Source organism: Protopterus annectens, chromosome 2.part1, assembly GCF_019279795.1.
Source record: "Protopterus annectens isolate FY-2018-M chromosome 2.part1, PAN1.0, whole genome shotgun sequence".
NCBI lineage: Eukaryota > Metazoa > Chordata > Ceratodontiformes > Protopteridae > Protopterus > Protopterus annectens.
In genome coordinates, this window is record NC_056729.1 from 1,086,043,642 (window position 1) to 1,086,068,886 (window position 25,245).

A 25,245-nucleotide genomic window follows, 5' to 3' on the forward strand; every position below is an offset into this window, starting at 1 on the left:
CAGTCCTTCCTGTGAGAGCAGAGCAAGCTGGGTGCTACCCAGCCTGCTGACATTGCAGTTTGATCCCCTTCCAGTCTATGCAGTTGTAACTGCATAGACTTGTGGGATATTTGCTGCTGAATGCTGTCTTCCTAATCTGGACTGCTACTGAATGCTGTCTTCCTAATCCGGACTGCTGGTGAGATAGTCTGGATTCTGTGTGCATGCTCCAGACTGGTTCACCAGCAGTCCGGATATCGGGAAATGCCGTGCATCCGCAATGTTCCACGACTCACATTTGTTTTTATTGTTTTCTTTTCTTTTCTTTTTTGTTTTACAGCTGGGGGCTGCAGTCCTGCAGCCCAATAGCACAAGCCACCCCTGCATGTGCCCCCACACACACAAACAGTCCCTGGCAGCCTGCTGTTGCTGTTAGAGTGCCCAAAGCAGCTCACAACTGCTGCATATTGCTCTAAGTAGCCTACAGCTGCTCTACATTTCCCAAAGCTGCCATTAGCTGCTCTCTGTAGCTCATAATTTATAGATGTTAGCAAGTCTACCCTGTCCCTTGTCTAAGTTGCAACATAAATTACTTTGTTTACTTCATTTATTAAGGCAGTGTACCCAAACCAACTAGACTTAATTTACCTCATTTAGTTCAAAGAGAAATTTCATAAGAATATCCACATAGTTACATTTCTCCACAGTATAGCCAGATATCTGTCTTATTAAACTACATATAGTACTCTGTGTAATTCTATTTAATTTTCAAATCTCTGGAATAAAATGGAAGGTCAGCCTGCTTGTTTCCCTACTGATGCCTGTCACATAGCACTTGGTATCTTTAGACAGTCTAATAACTGATGTTTTGCTCACAAATAATGAACTCTTACACAAGACAAGAAATGTTGTGATCCATGTAATTATTTAATAAATATGGAGGCCTTAGTCTCACAAAAAAATGTGAGTAGCACACACACATCCATCACTCTCTACATCAATCCTCACTAAAATGTCCCACATTGAGGATTGAAAAAAATCCTTGCCAAAGCCTCCTAGACCCATAAAGACGAATGCTCAATCCAATATCACATCACCTTCAGGAACACTTTCAACAAGGAGTCATCAAGTGCTAAATCCTCTTAAATCTAGTACACAAGACCACTATACTAATGAGAATGTTTTACTGACTGTTGACTCTATAGTTAGGCACACTGATTCTCTATTCACTAGGCTAGATGATGAGTACAAGGTGGCGGTGAGTTGTCTTTCAGATGCCAGAATCTCTGATATTTCACGGGCCCTCAAGACCCTTGCATCTAAAAAATACAATGACGTGGTGGTGGTCCACATGGGGTTAAATGACTTTAGACATAAAACCTTGGATATTGAGGGAGACGTGAGAACGTTTCATGCATGTCACAAATGGAGGCATAATTCTACAACTAGATTCACAGATTAATACTAGGCCAACTGCCCTTGTGGGCTACGTTAAGCATAGCCAGTTACCCCATGTGAGAATCAAACCCTACACGTTATGTCTGTAAGGTAAGGTAAATGCCTTAACCATTATGCCAACCTCCCAGCTGAGTGAAATCCTTCTTTCTCCAAGAATGATGCCTAGATATAATAAAAAGATAATCGGTTTTAATGAGTAAATACATAACTGTTGTCCTTGGGGGTGCAGTAAATGTCAGAATGGGATGACATGGACAGCAGCCCTACTTGCTTTGCAAAGGACGGCCTGCACCTCTCATTCAAACATTTCCATATACTGGATAAAGCCTGTGCTGCCCCCATAGTGCCTTTTATAGGCAGAGTCCAGCTAATGGACATCCCAGCATAAGTGACATACTAAGTCCAAAACATGATCATATTAAAATGGCCCTGCACATCTCAACAACAAACTACCTGGTCTTTACGCTGTCCTTCATATAGAATGCATTAATATCTGTGTAATTACTGAAACTTTGTTTAAAGAAGGCACTCCCTCCATACCTAAGGTTTGGGCCAAGCATGCTTTCAGACCTAAAGGCAAGAGTGGTGGCATTTCTATATTTGTTAGGGATAATATCACCTCAGATACATTCCCAGACACCCACAAATTGAATTAATTTAACTCCAAATGACACTGAACAGGACCAAATAATGGTTTAGAGCCTGTTGCAGGAAACCTTCTTTGTTCACTATCATGTAAGCTTCCTAAATGTATGTGATGAACCCCCCATAATCAAGAACTCTATTATTTTGGGAGACTTTTACTACCCTTAATAACCTAGAGAACTTATCCATCCAATTTAGGATGTACCCAAAAGTGATAAGGTTTAATAAGCAAGAACTCCTTGAACCAAATTATTAACAAACGCAATGTACCCAAAAGTGATAAGGTTTAATAAGTAAAAACTTCCTGAACCAAATTATTAACAAACCCAATAAAGTACATAATATCTTTGAACTGGTCCTTATGAATATAACTTTTTCATAAACTATTCCCCTGGTATAGCCTACCCCAAAGGAGGTGGATCATAAACTGATGATTTTCACCTTCAAATCTTTAAACACTTTGATACAAACATCTCAAAATTCAGTAATTTCAATTGTACTAACCTTTTGAAATTTTATGACAAAGTTTCAAAATTCACTTTTAGCAGCATCAGCCAGAACCTTTCTACAGTAGGTATGTTCAAAAATAAGTTCTATGCCTACTCAAATAAATGTATAGAACTGGCAATCAACAACAGATGTAAATATAATGGGAAATTAAAAAAACAGACCACTCTGATGATCTATCAACATAAAGACAGAAAAACTCCTTAAAGCATATAAGAAACCCATCATAACAGGGATAATATCAGAATAGCAGCTAAAATTTTGAAAAATACTATTAGGGCTACAAAAGCAGCCCATGAACATAATCTAAAGACAATTACAAATCCTTCTTCAGCTACATTTGATAACTAAGAAATAACACCCAACATTATTCTGAACTTACTCAAAATGGCGCCATCTACTCTAACCAAGTTGATGTTACCAGCATACTAGCAAACAAAAAGAGTGTGAATATTACCCCAAAGACAACTATCGAAAGCCTACTAATCCCTGCAACACCTGAAGCCCATATCATCTCTGAAGAATATGTACTGAAGGTGCCTTCCAAGACCAAAACTACTTTCTCTATGGGACCCAATAATATACCTAGCTGTTTTATAAATGATGATAAACAAGCCTCAGCAGAGCTACTCCATAAACTACATGTTAAATCACAGGCTTTGTCCTGGAGGTTTGATGCACAGTAGTAGTGTTGTCAATACATAACAGCAGGGCTACCATTAACTCCAGGAATTATAGGCCTATGAGCCTGATGAGTCTCATTTGCAAAATCATGGGCCATATTATCACTAATCTGGGAAACTGATATCAAAAATCTCATCCAACTAGGCCTGCAATTGTCTGGCTTTGTTAAGGATAGAGCCTGCCTAATGAACTTGGTTAACATCTTTTAAAGGGTAACACAGGGACACAGGGACTATCCACACAGGAGACCTCAGTCTTACTGAGACATTTTACACCATCTTCCATGTTAGCATAATTAACAACCTCAGTGCATTACATATAGAGCCCTATGTAGTAAGATGGATATAAAACTGGCTAAAATACCACAGACTGATCTCCTTCAGACCCCAATCCACATAAAATATCACCAAGTTGAAAATCCACCACACAACATTTAACAGGTCTACCATACTGAACATCCAAGAGTCTAATATAGCAGGTGCAACCATAAACCAGGTACTCCTACAGCTCCAGAACAAGTTCTTACCCATGGTAAAACAAGAAAAAACTCATGGTTCACCAAATAAAATTAAATCTCATCTCAAGCCAAGGGATGGAGCCTGACAGTCATGGAAAAAACAATCCAACCCTTGATGGCCATGCTATCCTTAACAAACTCCAAAACTTGGCTAAACAATCCATGTAAAGGTACAAAGCAAACCATTTCAAAACCAATTAACTTATGGCATGAGGTCAGCCTTTTCATTTGATGCTAATACAATAAATTCTCTCTAAGCCTAATTCAGACTAATCAATGTCTACTCACCTGTTCTGACTTTGTCAAAACATTTAGCAACCCTACCCAAACTATCAATAGCATCTTCACCCATTTCCCCTCTCTCCCCAAGCCTACTCCTTTCATCCCATTCTAGTAAAACAAAAATCACATAAAGAAATCAGTAGCCTGCATGAAGACATGCCTTAAAGACTCCAACCGCAGGCTTAGATCACATTTTCCCTGGTTTATCTACCACGGCAGGGGATTTCTAACCCAGCCTCTTCATCATATATTTATTTGATCTTTGCCTGATACAAAATATAATAACAAACACCTAGAGAATACCACTCTTTACCCTTCTGCCCGAACAATCTAAGTCTCAAAACAGCAAAACACCTAACATTTTCATAATATTCCATGCTGCACACTTTTGCAAAGTGATAAAAAAATCATTTATATCCAACTCTCAAACTACATTGAGCAATATCATCACCTTACCTTAAAACAGCAGGGATTCTGGGCAGGTCATAGTACAATGACAGCACTTTGGTGCCTAATTGACAACATTCTCTGCACATGGGCATAGGTAGCATGACAGGAGCAATATTTATTGACTTCAGAAAAGCTTTTTTTTTTACCCAATCAACCACCAACTCCTCCTTACCTCTGTTTAGAATATTGAGATTATGAACACATCCATCAAAGTTAAATTAAGATCTTCATTCTTTAAACCCATACCTTTTTCAATGGGAGTATTCTGATGTTGTATCCTAGCTCCTCTTATCTTCTATTATTTTCATTAATAAAATGCTTATAACCTTCTTACTCTTACAACTCATCCTCCCTACTGATAATATGGTAGTCATTAGGTCTAGCCACAACCAATCTATAACTGAAGCACAACTGCAAACGTGCCTCAACTCTCTCAATACCTGGCTCAATAACCACTTAATTGTTACTTAGCTCAAAAAAAGCAAAAAGCATGGTATAAAGCAACACCCAAAAGCTAAAAAAAAACACCCTAGTCCTTCAATATAACTACCCTTCAGCAATAGAGATAACAATCACCTAGAAATACCTTGGTTTGTGGCTAGACAAGTCACTAACATTCCATGCCCATATTGAGAAATCAAGGGCAAAAGTAAACTCACTTCTCTTCTTGGATAGGAAAATCTCACATTACCTAACCGACCTGGTTAGGGCAGCTATAGGCAAAGGAGTCCTTCAAGCTCATCACAAATATGGACTACTTATAATAGCCACAGCCTGTAAGAGAAACTCCACAGTATAGACTATTAAAAACAAAATCTGTTTTTTATAACTTACCTTCTTGTGAGTATCACTGTCTCACTATGAAAAAAGCCAAGCCCAGTGCAGCACATAATATACTTGCTACTAGTTTCTTTCATCTTCATACTTCTCCAGCCTAACTCATTCCCACCACTAGCTGCCAAACTTTATACTAAACACATAGACTATGTGGGAGGTTGGCATAATGGTTAAGGTGTGTACCTTGCAGACACAAGATGCAGAGTTTGATTCTCATATGGGGTAATTGGCTAGGCTTAAAATGGCCAACAAGGGCAGTTAGCCTAGCACAAACCTAAAACCCCAGATGCTTCTCTCAAGCAACCCTCCCCTCCCACTCCAGCCCCACAAACCAGGATATACTGCACCAGCTACTCTATTTCCATCCTTGCTCCTCAAATACAGGACCCCCTATTTAAAAAAATTACAATCTCCTCTCCCCACATTTACAGCTAAATTTAACATGTTCCTCCACACCAAAGTCAAAATGTACTTGTCACACAGCAGGTCACATCACATAAAAGCCTCTCAACCTCTAGCCTTTTTCTCTCTCAACTAGTAACACCTCTTTACTCTACTTCCCCAACCCTCCCCTGAGCTGACTCCAATTATTCTGCAGTGCTTCCAACATAATGTTAACCTGAAGTATAATAATGGAAATTGGACATTTTTCTCATAATTGTTGCTACATCTCTCAACTCCTGCTATATGTTGTTTTTCTATATTCTTACTACCAGAAAGGACTTAAAGCACTGTCCTTTTATTAAGTATTTTATAAACTCCTGAGGCAGATCTGTGCCTTGCCTTCCATACTATTAGGAATCAGCTAGTCCTATATTGCTTGCACCACCACAAATCAAATAGTCCTCCAATACCAGAACTAGGGCTCTACGTGTTCACCAGCAGATAATTTAAGACATGGTGGAGGGCTAGGTTAATCATGCACTGCGTCCTCCACATCTAGAACAGACTCCATCTTCAAATTAAGCAGTGTGATTCACTATCATCCTTTGAATGGGACCAGGATGATTGGACGGGTATTCAAAAATGTACCCCAGACTTGACTGGCCTAGCCCTCCTCAAGAGAGAGGATACAATGTAAGGGTGGGTACTGGCTAGTTGTAAACAATTGCAAGACTTGCTTGTCCTGAAATTCCTATAATTTTTATGATTCTGAATGAAGAAAACCCAACAAAAGCAGTATTTCTCCATGCACAACCTATACTGAAAAGAGGAAGAAGAGCCCATCCTAGATGAAGGAAGAAACGCAATAAAGAAAATAAAGTCAGGGAAAGTAGTCCCTATTGCAGAGAAGGACAAGGAAAATAAATTACAGTGGTATTGTTGCATGGGCAAGAAATAAAAGATGAGTTAGTAAAGAAGATTTGGAGAAAAACAGAAAGAAGCTAAGAGGATATGAAGATGCCCAACCAAGATACAGATGGATTCTGTGAGAAAAGACCTGAGTCAGTCAGGAATGACTGTTAAAGAAAGTAGGAGTATGGCACTGAATGGAGAATGAGGGTGAAAGCTGATGCAACACATCTATCCATCTAGAAAGATCAGAGAACAGGAGATGATGATGATGATGATGATGATGAGGATGATCATGGTTAAGATATATATGTGTGCGCGTGGTGTGCGTGTGTGTGTGTGTATAAATGTATTTTTTTTATTGAAAACGTGTTCCAAAAGAAACCTTTCCATAAGTTAAAATCTGTGAAAGGGGATCACACAGGTACACAAGGGTGAGAAATAAAAGTCATTTGAGAAGGTTAGAAGCATATTCATCTGGATGTGTGCATAAGACAAGAAGGGTGCAGCCAATTTAGAGAAAAATGTAGGTATTTTCTTTTAAGAGGTAATAGAAAAGAAGAAATCTGAAAGTAAATGTGCAGCAATATACGAGCAGAAGAGAAGGCATGGATGGACAGTTAATTACAATACTTTGATAAGGCAGGGAGTCTTCTGATTAGGAAATAACCATTTGTACTGGAAGGCAGACATTTTTATTGTATAAGGGTAGGTACAATTTTAAAGTTATGTGTAATCAGAAAATAAGTGAAGGTCGGAGCAGATTTTTGTAATAATTGTATGTTAGCAATAGGTGGGTATACCGTGTGTGCATATCAGATTTGGTAATTAAAATATATATACTGACTAATTTAGATGATTTTATCAAAATTAGACAAATGAGTAAAGTGTAAGATCACCTGTTGATCACTCATTTCTTTTACATATGACATGTTATGTGTTATTTTCATGGAGATTGCCTTTATTTCATTATGGTTGAGTCTCAGAATTAATTATATTTATAAAATGTAGTGCAGGAAAAAAAATCCTGGCATCCTACCCAGGATGTTTGCTGTGCAGTAGGCTTTGCTTCCAGGTTAAACAAAAAGAACATTCTTTCATTAACCTGCTGTCAGATGACATGATGAACAAATGAATTTTAGCTGTATTAAATAAAACCAAAATGATAGATAGGCAAACAAACATGGTTTAGTGGTAAATTGCTTTGCCTATGGTGTGCAGGGTCCTGGGTTTGAGCCTTGCAAAGGCTGTTTATCCATTACACACAGAGCTATCTGAGGAGGATCACCTGATCTGTGATATATAGCAATAAGTAGCCTGTTTTTTTGCTTATTTTTAGTAGTTATTGCTTATTCTAGATATTTATAGCAATTGTATTGTATACTGCATACTTGTACTGTATTTCATAGCTATTGGCTCACTGCTGGTTTTCTGCTGTGATAAACATTTCTGTAGTGTTTTCTGCCTAAAATAGTTTAAGTCGTAGCTATAATATTGTCCATATTCCTGATTGTGTTTGTGATAAACATTTCTGTAGTGTGTTCTGCCTAAAATAGTTTAGGTAGTAGCTGTAATATTCTCCATATTCCTGATTGTGTTTGTGGGCCTAGTTGTTTGTTAGAGGATGTTTTCTGAGCTCATTGTCCAGGCCATCTTAGTTAGCAAAGAATATCCCCTACTTCAGTGAGAGTTTAGTGTTTATGGTCATTGTCTAGTTGGGTTGCCAGGTCTATGGCATGGAGAAAGTACCTCATTGGTTCTTTTGAGCTTTTTATAAAGTTGTTTCAGATTTCAACTTTCTGTTACTTAAGAAGCTAACTTGAGTGTTTCAGCCATTACACACAGAGTATCTGAGGAGGAGCACCTGATCTGTGATATATGGCAATAAGTAGCCTGTGTTTTTGCCAGGGGCGGCTTATGCTATCGGACTGCCGGACTGCAGCCCTCCCACCTACTAAAACACAAAAAAAAAATCTTTAAAACTAAAAAACAAAACTGAAAAAAAAAGCACGAGTCCCGACTGCGCAGATGCATTTGAAGACTTCAGACTGCCTTTATCAGCAGTCCGGATAGAGAAACACAGGTACCCAGCAATCATTGCTGCAAGTGCACCCAGGAATCAGTGCAGTGACGACCGCACAGAAGAGGAGGTCTGGACTGCTTCAGCTGCAGGCAGACCCAATGAGGAGAGAGGTGAGCTGGAAGACCCAATGAGGACTGAGAGAGGTGAGCTGCTCTCGCAGGACATATTGCGCAGGCTGGATTGCTCTGTTTCACGGGCGGGTTTGGTTGCTGGATTGCGCCATTCAGGAGGTAGTGGTCACTGGATTGCTCCATTTTGCAGGTGGGTTTGGTCGCTGGCTGGATTCATTCAGAAGGAGGTAGGTGGTCGCTGGATTGCTTTGTTCATTGAGACATTCAGGAGGTAGGTGGTCGCTGGAGTGTGTGTGACATTCAGGAGGTAGGTGGTCGCTGGAGTGTGTGTGACATTCAGGAGGTAGGTGGTCGCTGGAGTGTGTGCGACATTCAGGAGGTAGGTTGACATTCAGGAGGTAGGTGGTCGCTGGAGTATGTGTGTGTGTGTGTGTGTGTGTGTGTGTGTGTGTGTGTGTGTGTGTGTGTGTGTGTGTGTGTGTGTGTGTGTGTGTGTGTGTGTGTGTGTGTGTGTGTGTGTGTGTGTGTGTGTGTGTGTGTGTAAAATGGCCCAGTTACTATATACTGGTGGCTAAAGAGAGCAAATGGTGGTGGACAGAGATACTCAGGCTTGAATCATGTACCTTGGATGCAGGTGGCAAGGACCTGAATTCCCTCTCCACCACCATTTCTAAAAAAAATTTGCAGATTTTTGCCTCATATTTGTTCTGTTCCTCATAAAATCTGTGGTTTCTGTATCTACATTTTTCCTTGCAAAGTCTGTAGTGTAGTGGTGCACTGGTAGCATTGCTGCCTAATAGCTACAGGTTCTCTGGTTTGATTCTTGGCTAGGGTGCCTTCTGTGTGAAATTGTTCTAGCAGTTGTCTATGTTTATAACATGGATATTTGAAATTTGTCCATATTGTTGGGACTGTATTCCCCCATTATTGGCTTTGTCCAGGTATTTTGTGCTAAGGTTGAGAGTTATCTATGTTGGGAACTGTATTCATTGAATGTTTGGGGGCTGTACCCCCCCCCCCCAATTACTGGCTTTGTCTACATGTTTTTTTGCTAAGAGGTTGGGAGCTATAGTGAGAACTGAATTCACTGAATATGTTTGGGGGCTGTATTCCCTCCATTATTGGCTTTGTTCAGGTGTTTTGTGCCAAGAGGTTGACAGCTATGCTGAGAACTGAATTCACTAAATGGTAGCCATTTAAGTTTGTCTTCCTCTCTTTTACAAAACAGCTGATTTGGCATAGTGGTATGTTTCTCTGACTGTTTTGCACAGAGTCCCCTGGGTTAAAGACATGGCAGTGAAATGTATGGTGGTAACACAGCATTTTATTCTAGCAACTTTCCAACATTATACAAGCAGTATTTAAAATGTGTCCCTGTTTTTTGGGCTTTTGCCCCCCCCCCCAATAAATTTCGGCTTTTTCCAGATTTCTTGTGCTGCAAAGTTCAGAGATACTACTGCATGTCGAGTAGATTTTACAAGGAGCTGAGAGCTGCAGGGGAACAAAACTTTAGTGCAGCTTATTCTAAGTCTGCTTGCATTAATAGCACAACAGGTAGTGTACTTGCTTTTGATGCAGAAGGCTGTGGGTTCTACTCCCACAGTAGATGGATGCAATGCTGATACTGTACTGTGTGGTAAAGTGGGTGGATGCTGCAGTCCTTTTTGGCAAAGATACCTAGAGTAGTAACTATGAACCTGAACCTGTTATCAGTTTGCCGTACAGTCCCTATTGCTATATTACTAGCTTATCATTTTTTTTTTTTAATGCATGCAACATAGGCAATTTATTCCTCAAGGGCAACAGGCACTTTATTTGTAGATGAATAAACAGTGACATATAAACTTGTTTGCTAGCAGCAACCTCTTCATTGTTACAGATTTCCTTAATGTGGAATTATTTAGATGACTTTTACTACTTTAGAGATTGTGCATATGTACTGATACTGGTGGACTGTAGAAGGTTGAGTAGACTTTTATGATGGAAATGTTTTGAATTGGGTAGTTTTGTCATTGGTGCATGCATTTTGTTTCATTGTTTACTGGAAAAATGTTCAAAACAATAAATTTAAAATGCCGTCTAACAACTGTACTGTATTGTACAAGGAATATAATTTAGTAAAATCAGGAAGGTGTATCAAAGAGCACATGTATGTTTCATGTGCAAGGGGCCTATGATTTGAAAACAGCCCAAAGTTAATCTTTATCTGCCACTGGCAAAATGTATTTTCTTTGAATGTGGGTTTCAATGCTGTTTCATTGAATGTGAGTTTCAAGGGCAGAGAAGTTTTTAATGCTAAGCCTGTTTTCATTGTGAGACTGCGTTGCTTTGTTTAGCAGATGTCTTCGTGTTTGTGCTGTAAAATGCAAAATAAAACTTTCAAATGAAATCCAAATCATCATAGAAGTAAAGCAGTATGCACATTAGTGTTTATGGTAAATGGAGTGAAATTGCCAAGTAATGGATCATTAGAATGGCTGCAGGAGAGAGGGCTCCATTTGACCATGATTTTGTGAGGGGGAAGGGCGGCAAACTCAAAGACAGCCCCAGCTGAACTATACCTCCCAACTGTCCAGATTTTCACAGAATGAATAGATTTTTGCTTCTTATTTTTGGTTTGTTCCTCATAATATTTGTGGTTTTCTCATTTAGGAATTAAGTCACTAAATAATGACACACTGAGTTTCAGACTTCATAACCTTCAGAAAAATGCATGCTAAAGTAAGACCTGTTCTATCAACTGTCTCAGTTTATACAAGAGCAATTTTTAGTACTGTTTATATGTTCCCCCAATATATTTGGCCTTGTCCAGATTTATTGCATTAACAGGTTGAGAGGTACATGCAAATAAATTGCTTTATAGAATTAGGCATAGCCAAACCTCTCAACTGTCCCGAATTTGGCTCAAAATGTTGCTCTTCCCCTAATAATCCCTCCATAAAATAGCAATTTTGGAAGAAAACATGGAGGGTTTACAATTAAGAAATAACTGTAATAATCAGAGTTATAGATTACTTTTATTTCAGAAATGCATGTAGATTCTTTTATTTTGTCAGCTGCTCAAGTTAGCAGTACTATTATCAAAAAAGTGTCCCTTCTTTGACAGGTTCCCAGCTGTATTGTGTGGCTATTTTATATTTTTGCATCACATTTTTGGTCCATTTTTCATAAAATTGTTTTTTTTGGCAAATTAGTGGTAAATCATTAAAGATTGAAGTTAGAAAATAATGACAGACATTTGAGTTTCCGATTTCATATCCTTCAGAAAATTCATACCAGTGCAAGAACTACTATTCTATTAGCTTTCTAAGTTTATAAGAGCAATATTTAAAAATTGTCCTTATTTTTGGGTCTTTGTCCCACTTCTATGTATGGCTTTGCTCTGAGGGTGAGAGATATGACAAATGTGTCAGGGCCATCACAGTCAGCCAGAGACATTTCAATTGTGACATACTTGTTGCACCCCGCTCCCCCATGTAGTGACTCTGGATGTGTCCAAGCAAGGCAAGGAGCAGTTATGCAGTGTAAATGTGCAGGGTATCCCCCCATCCAAGGTAGAGTACTACAGTGGCTTTTCATCTGTTCTTGATTTTGCAGAATGGTCTGGTTTCTGTCATATTTTTGTACTGTTGATTTATACTTATTACTCAAAGTGCCTGTTGCTCTGTGTTTTAAGTAGCAATGCTTTAATGACCATCAGGTAAGCTTGTCTGAGATCATAAAATGCAAGTAAGCTTTAATAAGCCTGCCAACATTGAAGCCTTTCTGTTGTTGCCATGCAGAGAATACTTAACTAGATAATGTATAAGCGTTGGGTATTGAAATGCATATGACAGTATTTAGGTTCATAGGTTCATACTAGGCTATCTGCCCTAGGGCATTTACAAGCCTAGCCAGAGTGTGTTTGGCTTTCACCACCCATTTTAAATGAATTTTGCTATGCCCTTTTTCGAGGTTAGTATGCTGTGCCTCTGTCTAACAGTAACACAGAAGTGATACCCGGGGTAAATCTACGATCTCCCATCCACTCATCAAGATTCCTCTTGAAGAGAGTCAATGAGGGACTCTGCCTAACCTGGACTGGGATTTTATTCCAGAGTGAAGGGAGCCTCTGGGTTATGAATCTGTCCCTCCAGCATGTCCTATTTATTTCAGTGCTGAGGTTCAAGTCTCTTGAGCGCGTAGCTCGATGGGATTTGGATTTTCTGAGGTGCAGCATATCCATTAATTCCGGGTTGGACATGGCTTTATACGTCAGGCACAGATCGCCTCTGAGCAGGCGGTATGCCACTGAGTAGAGCTGGAGTTTCTTTAACCGGGCAGCATATGGCATCTGTTTGAGCCCTTTGATCCTCTTGGTGAGGTACTTTTGGGGTCTTTCCAGTTGCTGCAGGTGTCTGGTAAGGTACATCCCAAAAGGGGCATTGTACTCAATTATGGGTCTGATGAGGGATGAGTAAAGAGGCACGATGACTTCCCTGATCTAGATGTGAATCCCTTCATGATTAGGTGGGCTATATAAAATGTTTTTCTAACCACTTTGGCCACGTGGTTGTCGAATGAGAGATTGCTATCAACTTGGGTCCCCAGGTCCCTAATTACTTCTTCCGTACTTAATGGATTACCACCTATGTGGTAATTTGTAGACACTTTGTTTTTGCCAAAGGGGATGACTATACACTTTCTGGCGTTTAGCTTGAGGCCATGGCTCTGGCACCAGTTGTCTGTTTCTATGAGGCCCTTTTGTAGGATGCTTGTGTCAGCTGGAGAGTCGATTATGGCGCCCAATTTGCAGTCATCTGCGAACTTGGTCAGCCACAGTCCTTCCATGTTGGCCTGTACCTCCGAGAAATATATACCGAACAAGAGAGGTCCCAGGACTGAGCCTTGTGGGATGCCACTTGTAACTGGTTTGGAGTCTGACATGGCTCCAGCAATTCTAACCATGTGGGTTCTGTCCTTGAGCCAGTTTGCAACCCATCTAGTGACATACGGGTTTTTATTTAAGCTGGTGAGCTTATCTATAATGCCCGAGTGGGGTATTGTATCGAAGGCTTTTGCGAGGTCCAGATAGGCTGTGTGGACCACCTTCCCCTCGTCAATGGCCTTGGTGACTGTTTCAAAGAAATCAACCAGGTTTAAGAGGCAGGATCTGCCCTTAACAAAGCCGAACTGGGTAGGATCCAGTGTCTGTATGTCCCCAATATCTTTATTTATGAGGTCCATGATGATCCTTTCCATAGCTTTGCAGACCAAGCTAGTGAGGCTTATGGGGTGATAGTTTCCAGGATCCGTTGAGGCACCACCTTTGTGGAGAGGGACCACTGTTGCTGTACGCCACTCTTTGGGTACATATCCTGTAGTAAGGCTGAGACTGAACAGTAGTTTTATGTTTGGGTTTAGTTCTTCTTGGAGTTCATGTAGGATGCAGCCCGGGACACCGTCTGGTCCCATAGATGCTGTGTTTTTTGCTTTGGAGAGGGCGGCTCTTACCTGAGCATCTGAGATGTCAGGGGGGCATCACTCTGCTTGGATAGATATTTGCCCTTTTGGTGGGGAATGGAGGGAGAAGTTTGCGCTGAACCTGTCAGCTAGGATGTTGGCAATGTCTGTGGGTTTAGTGTATTTTTTGTCATTTTGGACTAATTCTGAGCATATCTGGGAATTCCCACCCAGGTTCCTAACATAACTAAAGAAAGCCTTGTGATTATTCCTAGTGTTCTGTGCAATTTAATAAAGGACAGGATTACATTATTTTAAGAAGCTCATTACACTTGTTGGAGACTTCCAGTGATCTCTGAGGGCTTTACCCGTAAACTAAACAGAATGCCATTCATGTGTGGTCCATAACCTGTACAGTAATCCTTTAAGCAATGTATATTGAGCTTGTTTGCTTTTCATTTTTTACTTTGATCATGTTTTCACCATGAAACAAGTAGATAGTTGTCAGGCAGCAGGTCTTTTTTGGATAAGAAACATTTTTACAAGTGGGGGCATCGCAGAGATTGCTACTTTCAGCATGTTACTTGGTACTTTAATAAAGCTGAATATAAATTATAATTAGAACTGCAGTGCAAGGAGAAGCGGTTTGAGTTGAGTGCTGCTTGTTTTTCTTATTCTTGATTTTGACTGGCATTCCAGTAATGTATTTAAAAAGTAATTTATTTTTTCATGCCTCTCAACCTTTTTGTTTCCATCTAGATATTAAGGAAGCTGTCAAGCTACCAATGCATTGAAATATTTTTATTCTTTTATACTTCATTTGTCTTGATTGGATTCTCATAATGAGAGTTTGGCACCCAGGGCAGCATATTTAATTAAAGTTTAGTTTTTGTGGTTTTGAGTATAGCTCCTCCTCTTTCTAGTTGTCCGCACCCCCTTCCCATTGACCCCACCCATTCGGCTATCTCCTGCAGCCCCCCTTTGATTTGAAGTCACCAGCCACCAGTGGTTTTTGCTTATTTTTAGTAGTTATTGCTTATTCTAGATATTTATAGCAATTTTATTGTATACTGCATACTTGTACTGTATTTCATAGCTATTGGCTCACTGCTGGTTTTCGGCTGTGATAAACATTTCTGTAGTGTTTTCTGCCTTAAGTAGTTTAGGTCATAGCTGTAATATTGTCCATATTGTGTTTGTGATAAACATTTCTGTAGTGTGTTCTGCCTAAAATAGTTTAGGTAGTATCTGCAATAATCTCCATATTCCTGATTGCGTTTGTGGACCTAGTTGTTTGTTAGAGGCTGTTTTCTGAGCTCATTGTCCAGGCCATCTTAGTTAGCCAAGACCATCCCCCACTTCAGTGAGAGTTTAGTGTTTATGGTCATTGTCTAGTTGGGTTGCCAGGTCTACGGGTTGGAGAAAGCACCTCATTGTTTTTTTTAGCTTTTTTTAAAGTTGTTTCAGGTTTTAACTTTCTGTTACTTAAGAAGTTAACTTGAGTGTTTCAGCCATTACACACATAGCTGTCTGAGGAGGAGCACCTGATATGTGATATATAGCAATAAGCAGCCTATTTTTGCTAATTGTTAGTAGTTATTGCTTATTCTAGATATTTATAGCAATTTTATTGTATACTGCATACTTGTACTGCATTTTATATCTATTGGCTCACTGCTGGTTTTCTGCTGTGAAAACATTTCTGTAGTGTTTTCTGCCTAAAATAGCTACCCACTTTCCCTCCGTATTGGCATCTTGTCTTTATACCTGACGGCCTTGCAGTTGACTGCCTCACTCTAAATTTGATCTTGGACACTCCTCCCAGTCTAGTGCCATTAGCTCATTCTACCTAATACAGAGAGAACATCTAAGAAGGCAAACCCACTTAGTTTCTTTCCTTCTGTTCCTCCTTTCTCCCTTTCTTAAAAAAAAATGCCTGAATCTCCTTGTGTTCTGACTGTGCTTCTCAAACATTTTGGAAATATAGAGTATATTTTAGTGCATTTATTAAAACTGTATTTGCCTTAATATTGCTACAACTCAAGTGCTCTAGGTTGCAGTGCATCTGCATTGTTTTAGTGTTGTTTTAGCTGCTTTTCTGTATATATAGACTTTTCTGTACATGTAGACTAGCTACTTCATTTTTCAGTAGTGCACTTGCCTTGCTTCATTTAAAAAGTTTTAAATTGCTAATTTTGTAGAGTTTTAATTGCATTTATTGTTTAGGGCTACACACTCAATTGTGTTAGCCTTTTTCTGTGTTTATTTACTTTATTATTGCACTGTTTAGCCGGTTTTAACAACAACAACAAAAAAAAAAAAACCCAAAAAATACTACCTTCTTTGCTCGTTTCCTGCCTTTCCTAGCTAGTATAGTCCAGATCCCAGGCTTTGCTGGTTTCAGGACTTTATTTTCTGTGTTCAGAGCTATCCAGACCTTGCTGTGGTAGAGAGAAGTCCTACTGCTTACCAGTGGGAGTGGTGAGCATTCTACTGCCTATCAAACACTAAAGGAGTGGTTTGCAGTTCTGAAATTGTTTAGCCATTCTGGGCTGATTTCCATCCTTTTCAACTTTCTGGCTTAAAAACGCATGTGTTTCCGCATTTTTCACATTGTGCAGCACCTCAGGGCTACAGTTAAACTATTCCAGGTGCCAGAAAGTCTGCTCTTCAAATTTTCCCTTAGAATTAGCTGGTTTCTCAGTAGTAGCACTAAAATCTGAACCCCTGTGACTAGCACTTGCTATAGAACCTGCTGGAAAGCACTAGGAAGCCTTAAACTGATACAAGCACTCAACTCTCCTTGTTAATAAGGAGAAATTAATTGTAGGCACTAAACAGACTATAATTGCAAAATACCTTGCAAAGGTAAGGGAAAACAGCTCTTGTACTTTACAAAAAAAGCACCTAAACAGGCATGTCCAAGGGTCAGCTTCCGGTGATTTCTCCTGTCCACCTGATGAATCTGGGCATACTGGGGCAATGCAACAACTGCCTCATGTACACAGACAACCCTCTCCTCCTACCACCCAACACTACAACCTGCGAGAGATGCACTTAAATAGCCAAACTGGAAGCCAAGTTTGTGCTACACAGTCAAGAGGAGAAGGTTAACACCTGCACTATACCTCAAGCAACACATAGCGCTTCAAAACCTACACCATCAACATCCACACATAGCAACACTAAACCCACATATGTGGAGACCCTTAACATAAACCTGCCCAAGCAACAAGGACCTCCAAAGCTGAAATGCAAACAAACACCAGTCACAACCAAAGTGACACATAGCTCACAACACCAGTGTGCCACCCAACAACAACCCCTAAGGCAAGACAATGTACCCAACACTTTAGTCATAGGTGACTCTATAGTCAGGTACACTGATGTCCCACTCACCAGGCTGAACAAAGAGAAAATTACAGTCAGCTGCCTGTCGAGTGCCAGGATCCACCACATAAAGCATGCACTCAAGTCACTCCACAACAAGTACAAATATGACTCTGTCATTGTCCATGTTGGAGTGAATGACTTGAGACATACCTCCCTGAACTACATGAAAAGAGACATGGAAGAGCTCTTGGATCATGTGGCCCATGCAGGTATGACCGTAGCCCTGAGTAGCATCCAGCCTTCACCCAGAATGATACCACAGTATAAGGACAAAATGATTGACTTCAACAATTAGTTAAGCTTCTGGTGTCATTCAAAGGGGATCCAGTATCTGTCTGCCTGGGATGACATGATCGACAAACCACGATGCTTTGTCAGAGATGGTCTGCACCTGTCACCCCTGGGATTCAGGTTACTGGCTAAAGCTCTTGCCACCCCTATAGTGCCTTTTGGGTCTACTTTAATTAAACGAAAGCGGAATCCATCGAATACGAATCCGTTGACACATAAACAGCGAAACGCGATAACGTCGAACATGCAAAACCACGAAATTTAAACATCGAAACCGCAATAGTCAGCCAACCCCACCGCCCGTAACATACTACCTACGCAAACACAACAACAAAAAACACATACATACACTAACCAAAACCCTACTACTAACCCTAAATTAAAGCACCAAAACGACACTTGTAACCCTACACTAAACCCCACATACACAACTATCTATGCACTACCCTTAACCCCTCCCTAACCCTAAGGTCCATAACTAGTGCACACTTACCCTACAGAACTATACCCACACAAAGTAAATATTCCAAACACATACACTTAACAAAACCCTACACTAAACCTTACATACATTACCTATCTATGCACTTACCTTAACTCACACCCTAACCCTAAGGTCCGTAACTATCGCACACTTACCTTATGGAGCTATACCACAGATGGGCCAACTATGACAATTCAACATTTCCGATTTTGCTATTAATGCGTTTGACGTTTCTGCGTTTCACTGTTTATGTGCCGACGGATTCATATTCGACGGATTCTGCTTTCGTTTAATTAAAGTAGACCCATGCCTTTTTTAGGCAAGGTTCAATGGACAAAACCACCATCGTAACAGATACAAGCATGCAAAATCTGAAGGTAATGCTACTCAATGCTAGAAGTCTAAACCTCAAAATGCACTCTCTCAAGGCACTCCTAAAAATGGAGAACATCGATATCTGTGCAGTAACTGAGACCTGGTTCAAGGCTCCAGCGAGCACCCCTGCAATACCAGGCAACAACTCTTACTACACTTTTCGGCCACCAAACCAAGACCAAAACACTAAAGGTGGAGGAGTGTCCATATTCACCAAGGATATTCACACCTCCAGGCTAGTTGCCCAACACAATGCATATGAAATTCTGTAGGTGCAACTAACACTAGGTAAGACTTCAATCCAAATTGTAGCTTACCCCAACATGCCCCAAGATTCTCACTACACCTTTCTAAACATACTGGAAAATATTAAGATACAACTAAACACCCTAATACTGGGTGATTTCAACTACCCTGCCATTAACTGGGAAAACTACTTGCGTATCAATACCTTTTCCCAACGGTTCTTGGAATTCATAAATTCCAATGCCCTGGATCAACTAATCCATTGTCCCTCCAGGGGTTCCCATATCCTAGACCTGGTCATTACCAACATGGGAGATAGATGCTCCACACCAGTGGTCACCCTCTCATTGGTCAGGTCTGACCATAAGCTAATCACCCTTGACATCCACATCCCACCCCCACCCCACCCCCAGTAAGGAAACCTCCGTAAAAAACTTTTCCAAAGTCAACTTCATGCTACTTAAGTCAGACGTGACAAACTTCATGACACCCATGCAGACGGGAGCTAAAAGTTTGACTGCTGAATCCTACACTAAGGCACTGTACGAGCACATCCACTCATGCCTGAATCGTGCCATCCCAAATAGAACCAAGATGCTCTACTCCAGAAAAAGGAAGCCAGTCTGGTGGTCCCCTGCCATAAACAAACTGTACAACAGAAGGAAGAAACTGTTGCAGAAAAGAGGAAAATCCCAGGATGCAAAAAACTCCCTTACCAGCCTCAGTAAGAAGCTGACACCCCTCATAAAATCCTCCAAAGCTAGTTACGAAAATAAAATTGCCAAAGTTTCCAAAGACAACCACAAGGCATTCTATAGTTATGTCAAGAATCTAAATGGCAATGCTCAGATCTGCTCTGAGCTACAACAGAATGGCATTAAATATACTGATCCTAAGTATATTGCCAATATCCTGGCAGATAGATTTAGTGCCATGCTATCCTTCACCCCCCTCTCACCCCCTAAAGGGCCCATCTCAATACCAAAAGTTTGCCAAATTACCGTAATCATGGCCACACAGGTAGAAACCGCACTCTCCAAAGCTAAGAATACAGCATCCATGGGTTCATAGGTTCATAGGTAGATACTAGGCTATCGGCCCTAGGGCCCATACAAGCCTAGCCAAAAAATGTACCCTGGCTTTCGCCACCCAAGAAAATTATTTTCCTATGCCCCTGTCGAGCAGAGCCACAGAAGTGATCCCCGAGGTGAATTTCCCATTTCCCATCCAATCATCAAGATTTTTCTTGAAGTGTGCTAATGAGGAGCTCTGTTTGACATAGATAGGTAGTCTGTTCCAGAGTATGGGAAGTCTCTGGGACAGGAATCTATCCCTCCAACATGTTCTGTTTATTGTGGTGACAAGGTTAAGGTCCCTAGAGCGTGTAGCTCGGAGGGATTGAGATTTCTTTAAGTGTAGCATGTCCAACAGCTCTGGGTTTGACATAGCTTTGTATCTTAGGCAGAGATCTCCCCCGAGTAGGCGATATGCGATGGAGTAAAGCTGTAGTTTTTTGAGACGGTCTGCATAGGGCATCTCTTTGAGGCCAGTAATCCTCTTTGTGAGGTATTTCTGTGGTCTTTCCAGTTGTTGCAGATGTCTTGTGAGGTACATACCAAAAGGGGCGTTGTACTCTATAATGGGTCTACTGAGTGATGAGTAGAGGGGAACAATGACGTCTTTTTTTTCTGGATGAGAGTCCTTTTGTGATGAGATGAGCCACGTAGAAGGATTTCCTGACCACTGTGGCGATGTGATTATCAAAGGAGAGACTACTGTCCACCTGTGTCCCAAGGTCTCATCACATTTTCGGAATTAAGTAGACTACCAGCTATGTGGTAGCTCATGGGTACAGAGTTTTTACCAAAGGGGATGACAATACACTTTTTGGCATTGAGCTTCAGGCCATGGCTTTGACACCAGGTATCTGTCTCACTGAGGACGTTTTGTAGTTTGTCCACATCGTTAGGAGTTTCGATTATGGCTCCTAGTTTGCAGTCATCTGCAAACTTTGTTAGCCAAAGACCTTCTGTGTTGGCCTGCACTTCAGAGAAGTAGATACCAAACAGGAGAGGACCCAGGACTGAACCCTGTGGTACTCCACTTGTCACTGGTCTGATGTCGGATTTGGAATCCGCTACTTTCACAGTGTGGGTTCTGTCCATGAGCCAGTTGGCAACCCATCTTGTGACATAGGGATTTATACCTAGTTTAGTGAGCTTATCTATAATTCCAGAGTGGGGGATGGTGTCAAAAGCCTTGGCGAGATCTAGATAAGCTGTGTGAACCATTTTACCCTCATCTATGGCTTTGGTGACTGCTTCAAAGAAGTCAATCAGGTTTAGGAGACATGATCTACCTTTTACAAATCCAAACTGAGTAGGGTCCAGAGTTTGGAGATTACCAATGTCTTTGTTTATGAGTTCCATGATGATACATTCCATGACCTTGCAGACCAGGCTCATCAGGCTAATGGGGCGGTAGTTCCCGGGGTGCGTCGTGGCTCCCCCTTTGTGGAGTGGGATAACTGTCGCGGTGCACAATTCAGTGTGTACAAAGCCTGAGGTGAGGCTATAATTGAACATGGTACTTAGGTAGGGTGCCAGTTCATTCTGTAGTTCGTGTAGAATGCAGCCTGGGATATTGTCAGGTCCCATGGATGCTGTGTTCTTGGCTTTGGAGAGTGTGTTTTTTACCTGTGCAGTCGTGATTATAGGAACTTTGCATTCTTCCGGTATAGAGATGGGCCCTCTAGGGGGTGAGAGGGGGGTAAAGTTAGCACTGAACCTATCTGCTAGCATGTTGGCAATATCAGTTGGTTCTGTATATTTAGTGCCATTATGCTGTAACTCAGAGCAGATCTGAGTATTCCCATTTAGATTCTTGACATAGCTATAGAATGCTTTGCGGTTGTCTTTAGAGTCAGTGGCAATTTTGTTTTCGTAACTAGCTTTGGAGGATTTTATGAGGGATCTCAGCTTCTTACTGAGGTTGACCAGGGAGTTCCTCCAGTCATGGGATTTTACTCTTTTTTGCAACAGTTTCTTTCTTCTGTTGTAGAGTTTGTTTATGGCAAAGGACCACCAGATTGGCTTCCTTTTTTGGAGGATAACATCTTGGTTCTATTAGGGATAGCATGATCCATGCACTCGTGTAAGTGCTTATAAAGTGCATTTGTGTAGGATTCGGCAGTCATACCTCTATTGTCCATCTGCATGGGTGTCATGAAGTTTGCCACTTCTGTCTTAAGAAGTGTGAAGTTGGCTTTTGAGAAGTTTTCTACGATGGTTTCCCTAATTGGGGCTGGGGGTGGGATGTGGATGTCTAGGCTGATTAGCTTGTGGTCGGATCTGACCAACGAGGAATTGATCTCTGGTGTGGAACCATGGTTTCCCATGTTGGTAATGACCAGGTCTAGGATATTGCTGCCCCTGGTGGGGGTGTGAATAAGTTGATCCAAGGCATTGGAATTTATGAATTCTAGAAAACGTTGAGCAAAAGAGTTGGTACATGAGTAGTTTTCCCAGTTAATGGTGGGGTAGTTGAAATCACCCATTATTAGGGTGTTGGGTTGTACCATAATACTTTCTAGTGTATCAAGAAATGAGGAGCGTGAATCCTGGGGCATGGTGGGGGGTCTGTAGCAAGCTACAATTTGGAATGCGGTCTTGCCCAGAGTTAGTTGCACTTGGATAATTTATGATGTATTATGCTGTGCAACTAGCCTGGAGGTGTGGATATCCTTAATGAATATGGACACACCTCCACCTTTAGTGCTTCTTTCTGGGTTAGGTGGCCGAAAGGTGTGGTATGAATTGAAGCCTGGTAATGCAGGGGTGCTCTCTGGAGCTTTGAACCAGGTCTCTGTCACTGCACAGATGTCAATGTTCTCCATTTTAAGGAGTGCCTCGAGTGAGTGCATTTTGAGGTTTAGACTTCTAGCATTGAGTAGCATTACCCTCAGATTTTGCTTGCTTGTACCTGTTACGGTGGTGAATTTGTCATTTGAACCTTGCCTAAAAAGGCACTATAGGGGTGGCAAGAGTCTTAGCCAGTATCCGGAATCCTAAGGGCGACAGGTGCAGGCCATCTCTGGCAAAGCATCGTGGACTGTCGATCATGTCATCCCAGGCAGACAAATACTGGATCCCCTTAGAATGACACCAGAAGCTTAGCCAATTGTTGAAGTCAATCATTTTGTCCTTGTACTGTGGTATCATTCTGGGTGATGGCAGGATGCTACTCAGGGTTAGGGTCATACCTGCCTGGGATACAAGATCGGAGAGCTCTTCCATGTCTCTTTTCATGTAGTCCAAGGAGGTACGTCTCAGGTCATTCACACCAACATGGACAATGACAGTGTCATATTTGTACTTATTGTGGAGTGACCTGAGTGCATGCATTATGTGGCGGATTCTGGCACCTGACAGGCAGCTGACAGTAACTTTCTCCTTGTTTAGTCTAGTGAGTGGAACATCAGTGTGCCTGACTATAGAGTCACCTATGACTAGAGTGTTGGGTAGGTTGTTATGCCTTATGGGCTGTGGTTGAGTGGCACATTGAGTTTGTGGGCTATGTGTCATGGGACCAGATGACATCCCAGGCCGTGTACTACATGAACTACAAAATGAACTGGCACCTCACCTAAGTGTCATGTTTAATCATAGCCTCACTTCAGGCTTTGTGTCCACTGAGTGGTGCACAGAAACTGTTATCCCATTCCACAAGGGGGGATCCACCTTAGATCCTGGGAACTACCGTCCCATCAGTCTGACGAGCCTGATCTGCAAAGGCATGGAATGAATTATCACGAAACTTATAAACAAAGACATTGGCAACCTTCAAACACTGGACCCCACCCAGTTTGGGTTCGTGAAGGACTGATCTTGTCTCCTGAACCTGATTGACTTCTTCAAATCAGTGTCCAGAGCTATGGACGAGGGTAAGACAGTCCACACAGCCTATCTGGACCTCGCCAAGCACTTGAACACCATCCCCCACTCTGGAATCATAGATAAACTTAGTAAGCTGGGCATAAATCCCTACGTCACTCAATCAGTTGCCAACTGGCTTACTGACAGAACCCAGACTGTAGCCGACTCCAAATCCAGCTCCAGAAAAGTGACAAGTGGAGTACCTCAGGGCTCAGTACTGGGACCGCTCTTGTTTGGCATCTACTTCTCTGAAGTACAGGCCAACACTAAGGGACTCTGGCTAACAAAGTTCGCAGATGACTGGAAACTGGGAGCCGTTATTGAATCCCCAAATGATGTGGATATTTTACAAAAGGGCCTTACATTAACAGATGTTTGGTGCCAGAACCATGGGCTCAAGCTTAATGCCAAGAAATGTATAGTTATCCCCTTTGGGAAAAAACATGTACCCATGAATTACCACATAGGTGGCAGTACACTAAACACTGAAAGTGTGATGAGAGACTTAGGGACACAGGTGGACAGTGGTCTCACCTTCAATAACCACATTGGCAAAACAGTCAGTAAATCCTTCTATATGGCACACCTCATCACTAAGGGCTTTTCATCTAGAAAAAAGGAGGTCATTGTCCCACTGTACTCGTCCCTCATTAGACCCATTACAGAGTACAATGCCCCATTTGGTATGTACCTCACAAGACATCTGCAACAGCTGGAAAGGCTGCAGAAATACCTCACTAAAATAATCACAGGCGTAAAGCAGATGCCCTATGCTGACCACCTAAAAAGACTCCAGCGATACTCTGTGGCATATCGTCTACTCAGAGGTGATCTCTGCTTAACATACAAGGCCATGTCAAACCCTGAGCTGTTGGACATGCTCCACTTAAAGAAATCCCAATCCCTCTGAGCCACATGCTCCAGGGATCTAAACCTTGTCATCACAATGAACAAAACATGCTGGAGGGATAGGTTCCTGACCCAAAGACTCCCCATACTCTGGAATAGACTGCCCATACATGTCAAGCAGAGCGTCTCCTTGGCCCTCTTCAAAAGGAACCTTGACAATTGGATGGGAGATAGGAAATTCACCCCGGGGATCATGTCAGTCACCCTGCTAGACAGGGGTCCAGGGAAGTAAATATTGTGGGAAGAAATATCCAGGGAATTTTTATGGCTAGGCTTGTATAGACCCTAAGGCCGATAGCCTAGTACCAACCTATGAACCTATGAAATAAATTAGCATGTTTTTTCTTCAGCTGCAGAAACAGATG

General features: G+C 41.4%; 1 protein-coding gene across 1 annotated transcript in view; it reads right to left on the reverse strand.

The window, feature by feature from the left end:
* LOC122794941 (adhesion G-protein coupled receptor F1-like) overlaps positions 1-25,245 on the reverse strand; it is a 767,993-nt gene that overhangs the window by 700,976 nt on the left and 41,772 nt on the right. The gene's annotated exons all lie outside the window — the stretch shown is intronic.